At 36.2% G+C, this 16052-nt stretch overlaps 1 protein-coding gene across 13 annotated transcripts in view; it reads left to right on the forward strand.

Annotated features, from left to right (window-relative positions):
• The window catches only part of PLAGL1 (PLAG1 like zinc finger 1), a 144540-nt gene that overhangs the window by 101953 nt on the left and 26535 nt on the right, over positions 1-16052 (forward strand). For 7 of the 13 annotated variants that reach the window (XM_069107449.1, XM_069107454.1, XM_069107450.1 and 4 more), the window contains 2 exons: positions 11780-11927; positions 13506-13656. The exons of 2 other annotated variants lie outside the window; for them this stretch is intronic. The gene's annotated coding sequence lies outside the window, so the exon portion shown is untranslated. Of the gene's footprint in view, positions 1-11779; positions 11953-13505; positions 13657-16052 lie in introns of all 13 variants that reach the window. 4 more of the 13 variants (XM_069107455.1, XM_069107457.1, XM_069107451.1 and 1 more) reach the window with 3 other exon arrangements.

Raw genomic sequence — 16052 nt, forward strand, 5'->3', positions numbered from 1 at the left:
GTTATTTTTGCTAAATGTTACTTTTTCCTTCCTTATTAAGTTACTGCCCTACCATGCAAATGATCTTTTCTGTATTGGGCAATTAATATTTTAGATTACTTTCTTAGCCACTTGGCTGTTTTCTGTTATTAGTTATGGCTGCATTTCTTTGGAAGTGAAATGGCAGGTGGGAAAGTCTGAACCACTTTATCTCCAAGGTGCCAGGTTCTTTTTATTTCTGCCATGCTGCTTACATTGAGCAGCTTAAGAATAAGCTCCTGTGTGAACCCTCCATGGCCAAGGGGGTATTGTTGGGTTCAGAAAAGAATCCCTTTCTTTTTTTGTGATAATTTGAATGTTTTGACAATAAAGCTAAGCTACTCCTCTCCCTCGTTTGCATATTGCGCGTTATATGTATCCTTTCCTTGTGAAGCAGAAAATGAACCTCCCCCATGTCTCTGGATACACAAATTGGTTATTGTTCATGGGTGACTGTCGGAGAATAAAGCCCGTCGATGGCTAATAGGAACAAAACAAAACAAAAAGAATTGTCCAGGATAATTTTGCCCTTGTTGTCTTTTCATGACATTTTATTAATGTAAAGCTCTACAAAACACAACCTTTTGGGACCACCCAATTAAACCATTGCAGCAAATGCTGAGAGCGATTTGAGAGGAAAGATAGACCTTTAGAATGATGCTTTATTGAGCACTGAGTCATGTAAAGTCAATTGAAAAAATGAGGCATTTATCTGGATAATGCACACCCCCAAATTGTGAGTTTTTTGGCCTGTATTATCTAATGCTTTTTAATTCAAATTGAAAGTGTTTTTCTATTGAAAAAAATAGGGGAATATAGACTTTACTCAAGTAAAGAAAATAAAATAGAACAGTAGAATTAGATAACCATCATATAAGTGATAAATTAGTTCCTGTTTTAGAATATTTGCTTTTTATATACTTCTAAAGGAGCATTTTTATTAGCACATTACTTTCAGAAAACTTCCCCTAAAATGAGAAAACTCTTTGCAGTTCCTTTTGAGAAAAGGAGTCAAGTATTACAATCAATTTTTACAATACAAAATCATGAAGTTTTAAAATTTGAATCTTTTGAAACCTCAGTTTTCATAAATCTTAACACAATCTTAAGTTTTTAAATATTTAAGTGACCAAAATATTTTGGTTATTGATTAAATCTTTCTCTTTTGAATTCTTTGTAGGTTATTTTATTGGTTTGCACTTGTGGATACAGAATTCTATTGAATTAAAATATTAATTTCTTCTGAATATTGTTATAAATTTAGACTTTCATTAAAAATTTAATAGTGGCCTCTTTGAACTTGATAAAAGCAAATTTAGTTTTCTGGCTTGTCCAACTGGATTTGCATATAGATATCACACATAACACAAGTAAGTGACTTTTCAATACAGGGTTGTTCTAAGTAAAGCCCTTTGTAGACTTGAAGGCACCTTATAAATGTGAATTGCTATTATTATACCTTCAAACAAAATGCAAAAGCTTTTACTAAATATTGAGAACCATTTTAAGTTGAAACAGTATAAATGCTGCCCCAACTTTTACAAGAAAAGAGTATTGTAAAGAAGACCCTGATTTCTTTGACAGACTCTTAAGTAGGGAGTGGAGGGACTAGCACAATAATGCAAAAAACCTCAAAGATAGATTTTTCAAAAAGAGAGGCCAAAAAATAACCCTGCTTTGGCAAATACTGGGGCACATTGCAGTTTTTTATTGTTTGCCAATCAATCAGGAGGCATTTGTTAAGCACCTACTATATACTAGGAGAGGCAACTAGGGCATATTAGAGAGTGAGCTTCCCACCTTTGACACATACTGGCCATGTGACCCTTTTGCAAGTCACTTAACCCTCTTAGTGCTCTCAGAGAAGGGGCTGAGGTGCATTGATGGGGGAGTTTCCTTACCCAAGAGTTCCCTGTTCTATTGAATATTGAATCCTGTGTTGAATATGAAACAGTACCTGGCACATGGCACATGTGACCCTAGGACTAGGTCCTCAAATGCAGTCCTTTCACTGAATCCAAACTTCACAGAATAAATCCCCTTAATATCAGGATTTGTTTTGTAAAACTTGAACTCAAAAGTGTACACCTGAGGTCCTGGAAGGTTTTCCATCCTTGCTCTAGTCCCTATCCTAGTCCTTATAGACTAAGTACTATGCTAGGTATTGGTGATACAAGGACAAAATTAAATAGTGCCAACCCTCAAAGAGTTTATATCCTATCTGGGGAAAAAACACATTATACATAAATGAGTGTCATGTATTTTAAAAATAATTTCAAAAGGGAAGGCACTGAGTAACAAAAAAGTCTGGATGATGGCACTTGAGTTTTGAAACAAACTAGGAATTTGATGAGATGGAATTCAAGATGGAGTGTATTCCAAGCATGGCAGATAGCCTGTGCAATGGCACAGTGCAGGAGAAGGAATGTCATGCAAGAGCAAGTTGGGCAGTTAGGCTGGATTGTAGAATGCATGGAACAAGAGTAATGGGTGTATTAAGTCTGGGAAAACAAACAAACATTGAAGCAAAGCCATGAAGGACTCGAAGTAATGAAAGCATTGGTATTTTGTCCTAGAAGATAGAAGGAGCTATTTGAAAATTTTGAAAAGTGGAATGATGTGGACAGAGCCCTGCATTAGGACATCTCTGGTGGCAGTGTACAAATTAAATTAAAGAGGGGAGACTTGAAGAAGGGACATCATTAGGAGATAAAGTCCTGAGTTAGGTGGAGTGACTGTATGAATGGAAGAAAGGGGACGGATGTGAGTGATGTGGTGAAAAGATCTCAACTGTTTGGATTTATAAGTGAGGGAGAGTGAACATTTGAGGATGACTCCAATCTTATCAGTGTGAGTGACTTTTGAAAGGACTCTGGCATCCTTGGCAGAAAAAAGGAGAAGTTTAGAAAAGGGATTGATTTGGGAAAGATAATAAGTTATGTCTTGGACATGCCGAGTTTGAGATTCCCAGTGGGAAGTGGGCTATATGGGACAGTGAGGGTAGATTAAGGATGGGGAAAGGTCAGTGGTTCACCTCAATGGCAGCAGGTGGTGCTGGTCTTGCCTTCCAGTTTCTTGGTGGCAGGCTAGAGCAAGGAAGGAGAAGGCTTCCAGCTCCTCCATCTGTCTATTGGCTAGAGCAAGGGAAGGGAATGTCAAGGGGTTTTGGGATGTAGAGTAGGATAGCAGAGGGATCTCATGTGAATGCCTCTATTTTCTTAGTAAAGCATGAGGTGGGCTTTGTATAGCACTCCACACTTTACCAAGCACCTTCACAATAACTAAGTAGATAATGTTGGACTTGGAGTCAGGAAGACCTGAGTTCAAATTCCATGTCAGACACAGCTCTGTGACCTTGGAAAATTCACTTAACTTCTCTCAGCCTCAGTTTTCTCATCTGTAAAATGGAAATAATAGCACCTCCTTCATAAGGTTGTTTTGAGGATCGAATCAGATCATTATGTAATATGCTTTGCAAACCTTAAAATACTACATAAATGCTATCTATTATTATTTCATTGGTGCGGGCCCTTATCTCCTCATTTTGATTAATACAATAGTCTGCTGGTGGATCTGCCTGCCTCAAGTCTCTTCCCACTCCAATCCAACCTCCATTCAGTCACCAAAGTGATTTTCCTAAAATGTGGTTCTAATCATGCCGTCATTCCTACTTAATAAACCCCAGTGGCTTCCTATTGCCTCTAGGAGCAAATGCAAAGTCCAATTATCCATTCCACATGGAGGGAGTTAGATGCACAGAGTCACTGAATCTCAGCATTAGAAAAGACCTTAATAGTCACCTAATCAAATCTAGGAATCTTTCCCACACCATCCTTGTCAAGGGAGTCATCCAGACTTCCACTAATGAGGAGTCTCACAAAACAACTTAACTCCATTTTGGATAGCTCTAAATAAGAAAATTATTCTTTATATTGATCAAAAATAAATTTTTTTTCTTCAGAGGGAAAGTGTTATATAACGAAAAATTCTAAATCCTGTGATTCCTGTCCATGCTCATCAAAAGGTCAAATAATCAAACATTTATTAAGTGCTTGTGTGCAAAGCAGTGTTTTAGGTGGTGGAAGAGATGCAAGGCTTAGATCAGATGAGATCTCTTCCCTCTGCAATGAACTTAAAAGTTTAATAGGAATATGATAACATGGATGATGGAAGGGAAGTCAGATGTCATCTAGGGAGGCAGTGTGGTACAGTGGAAAAGTACTAGTGTGAGAATTAGAGGAGCTGATTTCTGGTCCTCCCTGCTGTGCTTACCACCTGTACTACTTGGTGTGACCCCAGACTTGGCTTTCCTTATTTGTAAAATGAGGGGTTGTACTAACTGCCCTCTTTGGTCCTTTCTTGCTCTTATATCTATTCCAACTCTCTTATTTTGAAGATGAAGAAAACGAGACATAGGAAGGAAGTAATTTGTTCAGGGTCACCTCAAAGGTAATAAAGTGCCATGATAAGGTCCAGGGAGATCTTTGTTACCAATGAAGTGAATGAGAGAGCTTCATGGAGGAGACAATATTTAAATTGATCTTTAAAGGGATGGGTAGCAGAGTTTAACAGGTAAACTTGGGAGGAGGAGGGCATTTCATCCACAAGTAACAATTGAGTAAAAGACTTGGAGACTTGAGAGGGCAGAGCTAAGCCAAAATGTCAGGGGCAACTTTAGGGGTAAATGATTCATTTTTACTTATTGAGAATGTGGCTAAATAAGGAATTCTCTGCCAGGCATGTGATAACATTCTACCTCTGAGATTCTGACATTTGTAGCTTCATTTTGGCAGAAGCATGGACATGGAAATAAGTCATATAAAATGAAGCTAGAAAGGTAAGATTGTATACAAATTGGTGCCAGGTTGTAGAGGAACTTGAATGTCAAGAAAAGAGTCTGTACTTTTTTATATAGGAAGCAGTGGGGAGCCATCAAATATTTTTTGAGTGTAAGAATGACGTGACTAGATAAATGTAGAAGAAAGGGTGTTCTTAATAGTGGTATAAAAAATGAATAGGGGAAAGGAGAAAGTGGAAGCAGGAAGTCCTCTATAGAGTATGTTACATCAGTCCAGGCTAGTGAAAATGAATATTTGAGATGATGATGATGATGATGATTACTGTTATTACTATTACTATTGTTCATACTGCACTTAGGTTTTATCAAGTGCTGTATGTTCATTGTTGAATTTGAACAAGGGTGATCCCAGAAATAAAAAGGAGAAAGACAGATATTAGAAATGTTATGGATATAGAATAAATGGGACTTTGTAACTGATTGCATGTAAGAGGTGAAGGAAAGTAAAGAATCAAAGATACAAACATGAGAGAATGGGAAAATGATTGAATGGTGGTGCCATGTGCAGAGAAAAATGCAATCAGATGGAGAATCCTATGAACTTCCACCTAAATATCCTAATTCTGTTCCTTGGAACTTTCACAATATGTATTTGAAGATAGGTTAAAAATCTCCCCTAAATATTCCCCCCCCCCTTTACTAACCCTTTCATTACCCTTTACATTTTAGGTGTTGGGTAGAAAGTGTTCTTCAGAATTGGAATGCTGTTGGCAGAGCATATAGAAAGGAAGGATGGTGTCAGGAAGCCCAAACAGCTTCTATGTAAAGGAGCTGCATTGGAGAGGAATCACAACCAAGAGTGGGCATAAGAAACCCTTCAAGCATGCAGTGAGGCACAACTTTTGAAATAAAAGTGGACTGGGAAGTAACGGCACACATAACAGCAATAAGAAAAGGAGTAGCTTATTCTTAAGACAAATTGTGAGGTCTTAAGATAAGGATGGAATAGTTCACTGAAACAGTCCTGTAAATAGGCTGTGGAATGGACCACACACATGGATAGCAGGGACAGCTATATAGAGTTCAAGTTCTTCCTCATTAAACTGGTGATAATTGTAATGGTTTGTTGAACAAACAAAGGGGGATTTACAGTGAATGGGAGGGTGAAAGGTATAAGGGGAAAGAGGAGAGGTGTTCCATCTGGTAAGATTCTCCTACATTTTAAGTTTTCCTTTTTCTGTTTCCTTCCCACCCTTTTCTTCCGATCTTTGATAAACCATAAGAGTAGATGAGAAATAGCGTCCTTAAACCCCCTGTTATTTGATTTATTTCTCTTAATCAATATGCAGAAATGGTTATCATTTTAGAACAAATAAAAGAATCGTGCAGGAGCTTAGGTTCAAAAGAAACATAATATTTGAATTAAAGTTAGTACTTCACAGTATGGAATGTGCTTTGTGGAGTTTGAAACAATTGAAATTGACTTGGAGAGCTGAGGGAAATATTCCCTGCATGTATGCATTAGTTTTGCTTGGGGAAACAAGTCCTGACAATATGCAAGATATCTTAGAGACAGAATTGTTTGTCTGGGATGTAAAGTTTTGCTTTAGAAAAAGCTTCTTTTATTTCATAACAATAATAATCTCTCTCTCTCTCTCTCTCATACACATTTCTGAAATTTACAAAGTACTCTCTTCACAATAACCCTATTAGGTAGGTAGTTCAGGTCCTGATATTGCCATGTTAAATTGATTTGGTTACGCTGAGACCTTAAGTGATTTGCTTATAACAAACCAGCAAATGTAAAAGACAAGACTGAGATCCAGATCTTTTTGGGGGGGGGGTATCGTGATCTTTCCACCACATTGTGGTATACAGTAATTAGGACTTACTGACACAATGAACACTAAATATGGAGTAAGGTAACCTCAATTAAAATCCTGACCTTGGGGAAGATAGTTAATTTTTCTGGTCCTCAATTTCCTCATCTGTAAAATGAAGTCATTGAACCAGACAGTCTCTAAGAGTACTCCTGGCTCAAAGTCTATGATCCTGTGATCTTGTGCCAATAATATATGGTTGAAAAAAAATTATCACAGACCTTATCAATGGGAACTGTTTCTTTTTTAATCTAATACCTCTAACTTCCCACTTTAGTAATCCTTGTGTACTTTTGAAATATATGAACACTGAATTTGTCATAAAGGTGTATTTAAATATGTGTATATGCCAGTATGCATAAGTGTTTCAATATTTGCAGAGTACTTTACTATGCTTGTTTCACGTGATCTCACTTCAGCCCTGTGAATTAGATGCTATTCATTTTACAGATGAAGAAACTGAGTTTAGAGAGGTTGTGACTTTATTATTATTAATATGTTAGTATATGTTTTGTCCTTTAATTTAAAGTTGCCATTCACCTTCAGTCCTGTTGTTTTGACCATGAAGTAAATCAGATTCTGGTTACAGCCTTTTGCATTCAAATTTGTGTTTTTCTGGAGTTTTAGGATGTTATTTTTAGGTGGATAGAGTACCAGGCCTGGAGTCAGAAGACCTGAGTTCAAATATAGCCACTGATACTTACTAGCTGTGTGATTCTGGGCAAGTCACTTAACCCTGTTTGCCTCAGTTTTCTTATCTGTAAAATGAGCTGGAGAAGGAAATGGCAAACCACTCCAATATCTTTGCCAAGAAAACCCCAAGTGGAGTCACAAAGTATCAGTCACGACTGAAATGTTTCTACAACAATATTTTTATGTTTGTGACACTCTAAGAACTAAGCTGTTTATGTTGAATTATTATTTTTTTTAAATCCACTTAACCCTTTATTGCCCTTCCCAGATATTTCAAAGTTTTCTGGGTTGTTTCAATTTTCCATACCAGAGAAATCTCATGTTACTGCTAAGTTTTATACAACCCATTTGATAAATACTCCTTTCTCTTCTCCATATCAGCTTTTGCCCTCACACATTTCCTGTGAGGAAACTAGACTTTTAGATTCTCACCACTGTAGCCCTATTCACGCACTAGTCTGGGCTGCTACTGGCTAAGTTTGAGTTTTTCCATATTCTGCTTACTCAGAACATCACGTGAAAAAGTGATCAATGTCCACTCTAGAAGCACATTCTTAAAAGGAGCCAGAGGCAAAATTTCTGAGGATTGTTTAAAGGTTTATTCAGGAGTTATTATTTTAATGAATCAAAGATGAGTAACCCTCAGTGATAAGGTCAGCAGCTCTGGTGATTAGATACATCCTCCCCATAACAGCCATTCTTTGTCTCTATTTCTCAGATAGACAAGTTTTTCCAGCAATTGCTCACGACACTGATTATAATCTCCAACAGACTGATTCCTTAAATCAGCTTAGCCACCATTTTAGAAATCAGTCTCTAAGTCCTGTACTTACCCATCTGATGGAATGACCCCCGCTGTGTTCATTCAAAAACTTTCCTCACTTTTCTTCCCTTACATATTTTCACTCAGATTGAGGTATACCAAGAGGTATGCTGATCAATGTTTAACAGTGGGATTCTCCAGGGGGAAAAAAAAGTAGGTGAGACATACTTTAAAGTTTAATACACATGAACACTTTCTTTGGTCTAGAAAAATGACAAAACAATAAATCAAGCCCTGGTTTATATTGATTGCCTAGTTCTGAGGTATAAGTGGTCACAGGAAAAATTAACAATCCCCCAGCACACCCCTGGGCTCACTGCAGTTAGGAAGGTATAGAAAAAGTGAAACCTGGTGAACTTTTTGGGTCCTAGTTTGCTTCTGTACTTGGAAACTTGCATAGAACTTAAAAATTCTAATTTCTGTTTAGTGAAACACGGTGAACCAGCTAAATAAAAGTTACATGGTAAACAGTTTCAAAGTTAATTGTAATCAAGTTCTGATATTCATGCTTTTATTCAACACTTTCTCAAGTGACATTTCTTTCACAGTTCAGAGGTGAAGATTTTGGGATACAAGAAACTATAGGAAATACACTGGATTTAGTGTTATAGAGGACAGGTATAAGGTACAGTGGGTAAAACTCTGGGCTGGAGTCAGGAAGACCTGGGTTCCAACCTGGCTGCAGACACTTATTAGCTGTGTGAACCTGGGTAAGTCATTTAACCCTGTTTGCCTCGCTTTCCTCATCTGTAAAATGAGCTGGAGAAGGAAATAGCAAACCCCTCCAGTATCCTTTGCCATGAAAACCCCAAATGGGGTTCATGAAGAGTCAGATATGACTGAAAAACAACTGAACAACAGGAGTTTATTTGAACCTAAATTCTTATCCTGGCTTTCTTATTTACCACCCATGTGACCTTGGGCAATCACTTGGCTTTTCTGGGCTATTTTCTCATTTTTAAAATAAGAAGGCTGGATTATAGATGACTTTTTAGGTTCCTTCCAGCTTTAACTCTGTGATCTTCCAGAGGAAGTTTAGTTCCTTCATAGAACTCTGTTTTTATACCTGGGAGCTAACCATGAGTCAGTGTCTCATTAGTTTAAAATTGAATGATATTGTTGCTTAATAAATGTCTGTTTGTTGCTAAAGTTAGCTTTTGAGGGTTAGAGGAGGCAGAAATGTGCTATTGGCACTAAATCACTTTTTAGTTCAGTAATTGGATATTTTATTCTTAAAGGTATAAGGACTGTGTCCAATTGGAAAATGCATGTTTCACAAATTATTTGAATTTTGTCAGATACAGGAACACTCTAGAGTCATCGTATGCAAATATATTTTCATTCCCCCTTATAAGATACTTCATAAACATGGAAGAGAAAGTTGGTAGGGGAAATAGTTGAGTAAAAAACCAGTTTAAATGTTAAAATAATAAATCTGTTCCTGGAAAGCATTTGATACACCAGAAATTTAATGTAGGATTAAGTTAATTACTCTAGATTGAAGTTTGTTTTTAGAATGGGGAAAAGTCAACTAAATTAATTTTATAAAAACCAACAATACCACTTGAGAAGGTTTATTTGATCAGGGAAATGGGCAGCAACAAAAAAAGCCTCTTCTCTGTGACTATCTTGGGTCTAATTTAGTAAGATCTTTCTTGGAAGGGCAGTGTGAGACAGTGGAAAGCTTATGCATTTGATGTTTAGACACCTGGTTTGAGTTCTGGCTTTTCCACTTTTTCCACTTACAATCTCTATAATGTCACTTAATCTCCCCTTCTGTGAAATGAAGATAATGTATATACCTTAGAGCGCTGTTGAATGGATCAAGTAAAATAATGGTCAATGATTGTTTAAAAGGGTTTTTAAACTATAAAGTTCTATGTAAATGTCAGCTATTATTTTAGAATAAATTTGCATTGATTTTTTTTGTTTTTATATCACCTATATTTCTCAATATATCCCTTCCAGAAAGCTATCATCACTTAAAAAAAAAAGACTAAAAAGGAACCTCCAAAAAAGTTTCAGTAAAACTAATATTTTCAAAAAGTACATATTATATGTAGTGTGTAGTGTTCCACACTCAGAGTTTTCCAGTTCTACAAAGGTGTTCAAGGAGATCCCTTTTCATGTCTCTTTTTTTCTTTCTAAGATTGGTCATTATTATTTTTCAGCATTCAGTTCTGCTAATTTTGTTGTTGTTATTCTTCCCATTTACATTGTTGTAGTCATTGTGTATAATGTTTTTCTGATTCTGCTTGCTTCTTTTTTGCACAAGTTCATAACATTCATCTCAAACTTCTCTGTATTCTAAACAACAATATTCCATTATATTTAAGTACCATGGCTTCTTTAGTTACCTTGCAGTAAATGGGCATTTACTTTGTTTCTGTTTCATTGTTGCTACAAAAAAAAATGCTATTACAAATATTTTATTGTTTAAGGCATTTAAAAAATTGCTAAACCCCTTAGGAAATATTCCCAGTAGTGGAATCTCGGGTTAAAGGGTATGAACGTTTTAATCACTTTTTAAGAATTATTTTAAGTGCTTTCCAGAATGGTTACACCAATTCACAGTTCAACCAACAAGAATATTAGGGTAACCATCATTCCACAATGCCTCTAACAGTGAGTTCAATCTTTTGTCATCTTTGCCAATTTATTGGGTGTTATGAAACCTCAGAGTTGTTTTGATGTGCACTTTTTCTTGTTACTGATTTGGAGCATTCTTTCTTATACTTGTTAATATTTTGCCATTCTTTTGAGAACTTAATATCCTCTGACCATTTATGTTTTAGTGATTGGTTTTTAGTCTTACGTAATTTACTTAGTCACTTTTGTATATCAGACCTTTATCACAGATATTTGAAACAAAGATTTTTTTTCCTACCTCTTTCCTTTTTGTTCTAGTTGCATTAATTTTGTTCCTGCAAAAGGTTTTCAATTTAATAGCATAAAATTATTCATTTTCTCTTTCATAATCCCTTCGGTCTCTTGTTTGGTTAAGACTTCATAGCCTAACAATAGCTATGAAAGATACCATCCCCAGTTCTCTTCTAAATTTTTAATGGTAATTGTCAGTTATTATTGTTGGGCATAGAAAAACAATCTCTGGTTTCTGTGCTGTGACTACTTTAAGAGGCTATTGTTGCATGTGGCTTTTATGTCCTCGAACTCCATTAAGAGGAAGCCACAATCTGACACAACCTGTTACTCTACAACTTGTCTCAACAGTGCCTGAAATAGCTTTGTAAGCTTCTTTATAGTTTTGACCCAAGTATCTTCTATTTAGACTTTCCCTTTTTTATTGTCTTGCTAAATTCAGTAACCTAATTTGGTTGTCACAATTTGTATTTGCCTGCCCCTTGTATCTGTCCCCTTGGTTCTCCTGCTTCCACACCCTAGTCATTCATTTTCCTCTGGGGACCTATTCACCACAACTCACATTGGCAGTCATACACATTTCTTACTTATTCTATTCAGTGCTTAGCACATAAGTAGATGCTCAATAAACAGTTAAATGAATAAATGAAGTATATGATAAAGATTTTCTTTCTCTCTAAATTTTAGGTTTAGGATCCACTTGTCTGGTTCACGGACAGAAGTTACCAGACAGTTGCTACAGCACCAGGTCATTGCTTGAGAATCCCTGAAATTTCTCACAGGGTTGCAAGGAAATTGAGGCTACTGATTGTCCTGTTCTTCTAGCTCAGGGGAGGTAAGAGGGAGCTAAAGATAAGGAGGTAGGTGCAGTAGTGAGATGTAGGGAGATAGGATGTGTCTGTATCTATGTCTACATGTCTGTAGTACCTACCCTAGCCTGTGGCAATTCAGTCTTTCTTGGCAAAAAATGAAGCACCTAAAAGCAATCTCTACCAACATAATCAATTATTTTTTTCAAATTTGGAAGAAAGTAAAGAGATCATTAGAGAGGAAAAATATTTTATTTGTTTTTTTTTTTTCACTCTCAATATATGGGAAAGGGAAATACTAAAGGATGTATATATAGAAAGTTCCAGACTTATAAATATCTGAATTATAAATGAACTGAACATTATGAACTTCTACTGTCCCATCAATCCCACCACTTCCTCCCATCACATCCATATCTTTTGCAATTTCAGGATTGTCTGCATATGAATAAATATGGTGTTTTTATATAAGATATATACTTGAGTGTATATACACACACACACACACATCTAGACCTATATCTGTCTGTCTGTCTATCTCCTAGTAGGCAGCTAAGTGGTTAGTGAATAGAACTCTGGTTCTGGAATCAGGAAGACCTGAGTTGAGGTCCAGCTTCAGATACTTACTAGCTGTGTGACTTCAGACATATTGCTTAACTCTGCTTACCTCAAATTCTTCAATTATAAAATGGAGATGGTGATAGCACCTACCTCCCAAGGTTGTGAGGATAAAAATAAAGTAATGTTTGTAAAGCACTTAACACAATGCCTGGTACATACGAAGAACTATATAAATGCTCACTGTTGTTATTATTACTAGTGCTGGCATCTGTGTACTTCTACGCACCTGCATTTCTGTGATCACGACTGGGTGCTAAAGTTCAAGACGTGGGGATGGAGGATCTTTATTTTTATATTGATATAATGTATGTACACATCATTTTTTTTTTACTGTTCGGTTGTTTTTCAGTCATGTCCAATTCTTCATTACCCCATTTGGGATTTTCTTGGCAGAGTTACTAGAATGGTTTGCCATTTTCTTCTCCACCTCTATTTGTGGATGAGAAAACTGAGGCAAACAGGATTAAGTGATTGCCCAGGGTCACATAGCTAGTAAGTGTCTAAGGCTGGATTTGAACTCAGGAAGATAAATCTTCCTGACTCCAGGCACTCTGTCCACTGGGCCATGGCTGCCCACAGCACTGATAAGTCATATTCAAAGATGGCACCATTGCCTTTTTTTGATCAAGGCATTACACTAACAATTTTTATTTAAATTAGTGCATACACACCATCATTATTGATGGTGGGCAAGCATATGTCTTGTTTGACCAAGTATAATGGCTAAATGCTCCACCAACCAGAAGAGTTCTGTCTGTAAAATTAAGGCTAGTGAAGATTTCTGTAAGCTTCACAATTCCTTCCTGTTATGGATAAAAGGAAGAATACACTATATGCAATTACAAAAAAATTGTGCTTTGCACTTAGTGGGCACTTAGTAAATATTTGTTGTTGTTGTTTTAGTAAAGCTAGCTACTTTGGGGAGTGAAATTTGATACTGCACTAAATCGCTGTGTTTGTAATTTAATGTTTTATTCTTAAAGAGTGAGGACTGCAGCCAAAGCCTTATCAGAATATATGTACTTCACAGACCACCTCACAGCTGAACTAAATACAGGTTTACTACTTGTGCCTGTCTCATCTAATCTACCTCACTTCCTTCCTGGATGGAAATGAAAACTGGGAACCAACAGAGTAAGTAAATACTGGAAAACTGGAGAAATAGGAGAAATAAACCAATATTATTAGCATGTTATTCTTTAAAAGTTATGGTTTGGCGGCCAAGAAGTGGCTCTGTAGAATTGTTGTCATTACATAAGCACTGATGTCACTGAAATCGTTATTCTAGTTCTTTATTCAGTAAGTCTTTCCTGATGATGGGGATAGATTTTTTTTAAAAATAATTTTATTGATTTTTTTGAGTGTGTTCATCCCCTTTCCATTCCAAAGGGCCATCTTACATAACAATTTTTTAAAAGAAAAAGGAAGAAGAGAAAAAAAATCAGCAAAACATCAATAAATTGATTTTTTAAAAATCTGAAAATATATGCTATGACTCAGGACCTCACACCTTTTCAAAGGAGTCAAGGAAATTTCTTTGCATAGTTCTTCTTTAGGGCCATGCTTATTCTTTGTAATTTTGAAATCTTCATTTGTGATTATTTTGTCATTATTACTTTTTTTCCTGTACATTGTGTAGTCACTGTATAAATTACTTTTTGGCTCTGCTTCCTTCAGTTTGAGTCAGTTCATGTAAGTCTTGCCCTATTTAACACATATGTCCATGATCTTACAGCACAATAATATTCCATTACATTGATGTCTTATGATTTGTTTCGCCACTTCCCAACATCTGCTTTTTAAAAAAATATAAATTTAACTGCTGATTTTCCCCCTGTTCAAGAAATAATTTCTGATCTGTACTAATTGTTTTACCACCAACTTTAAATCATCATTGTGTCAGGTGCTTTCCAGAAATCAACAAACTTAATCCTTAATGCTTAGAGTTTCTTTTATGTTCTTCTTTTGGCCTTATGATATCATGAGAATAAGGATTTTCTAGTGAGAAAACTCACTCAACCAATGCAGATCAGCCACTTGTTTGGTGACTTAAGAGTCTTGGGAAGTTTCTTGGATCACTGAAAGATGAAGTGACTTCCTTAACTTCCTTAAGCTTCCCAGTTTGTATGTGTGAGAGGCACATGGACCCCAATCTTTCTACCTCTGAGACCAGCTCTATATTTTCCACCTATGCGGCCTCTCACTAATAGTTGCTTAGGAGAAAATGTAGAGATATGTTTCCATGTGAGGATGAGGCAAGAGCATGTGACAAAACAAAAATAAAGCATGTCATAGTAATATTTTGAATTTATTTTTTCCAAGACCTGTATGAATAGCATTATTTTTCTCCTCTCCACCTTCTCCTTCAGCCTGAGTCCTCTTCTCCCCATTCTCCCTCCTATCCTCATCATCTGTATTTTTTTAGCTTTTTACCACATAAACAGCCAGAAAAACATTAAACATATCCAAATTTTAAGTGTCTTGTAAGTACACATACAAAAAAGTCTGCACTTAATTAACTGTTGAACACTATTCATAATCACAAAGTTCACCTAAATGTTAATCTGTTGTACAGATTTGCTATTTCATACTATGGTGAAGCAATGGATCGTGACTCATTGCTTATTGTTTTCCTCTCTGAATAGTCATAAATTACATTTTATCATGCTTTATTGCTTCAGTTTTGCTTTTAAGTCCTCTCAATTACTTGGATTTTTTTTTTCACTAAGAAAACAAGACTGTTGGATCCCTTTGTTGACAAACTATTCATAAGACTAACAGCAAAAACAATCTAAGGCAGTAAGCTTGGCTAGTCAACACCTTATTTTGGGTTGACAGATGTAATGGAGTAGTGTAATGATATTTAGCTTTTCTTTTCAAGCAACCAAGATAAAACCATAAAGTAGGAAAAACTTATAAACTCATCATCAGTGTCCTTCTAGCTCTTTCCCTAATAGCTCCTTCTTTGCTCCTCACTTCCTCTTTCCACCAATGAAAATCATAGCCCCTCTAGATGACCTTCAATTTTAAAATCAGTTTTCACAGAATCACAGAATTTTAAAGTTGGAAAAGATCTCAGCAGTCATCTTATTCAATCCAAAGCTGAAAAGGAATCTCTATACCAGTGAACCAATAAGTTGTCCTGTCATGTCAGTGTATCTGATAAGATGAAGGATCTTGGGGAAATCACTACCTTCTCATGCAGCCTATTCTGCCTTTGGATAGTTCTAATTGTTAGGAATATTTTCCTTATATCAGGCTAAAGTCTGCCCTTTGCCCCTCTATTGCTTCCAGTTCCTTCCTCTAAGAAGACTAATCTTTCTGCTTCTGGCAGCCCTTGAGACACTTGAAGACCTCTTTTTGTCCTACTGAATATTCTCCAGGCTAAATATTCCCAGTTCTTTTCTTCTTATGGCATGTATTCTTATGTCAATTATCATGTTTGCCCTCCTCTGCACGCTCTATAGCTTATCAGTGTCTTTCCTTCATTTGATACTATAGCTGAAAAACATAATCCTTAGATCACCTGG

Source organism: Petaurus breviceps, unplaced genomic scaffold (assembly GCF_028583685.1).
Source record: "Petaurus breviceps papuanus isolate PSGF00001 unplaced genomic scaffold, PetGlider_PUasm1.0 90064, whole genome shotgun sequence".
Lineage (NCBI taxonomy): Eukaryota > Metazoa > Chordata > Mammalia > Diprotodontia > Petauridae > Petaurus > Petaurus breviceps.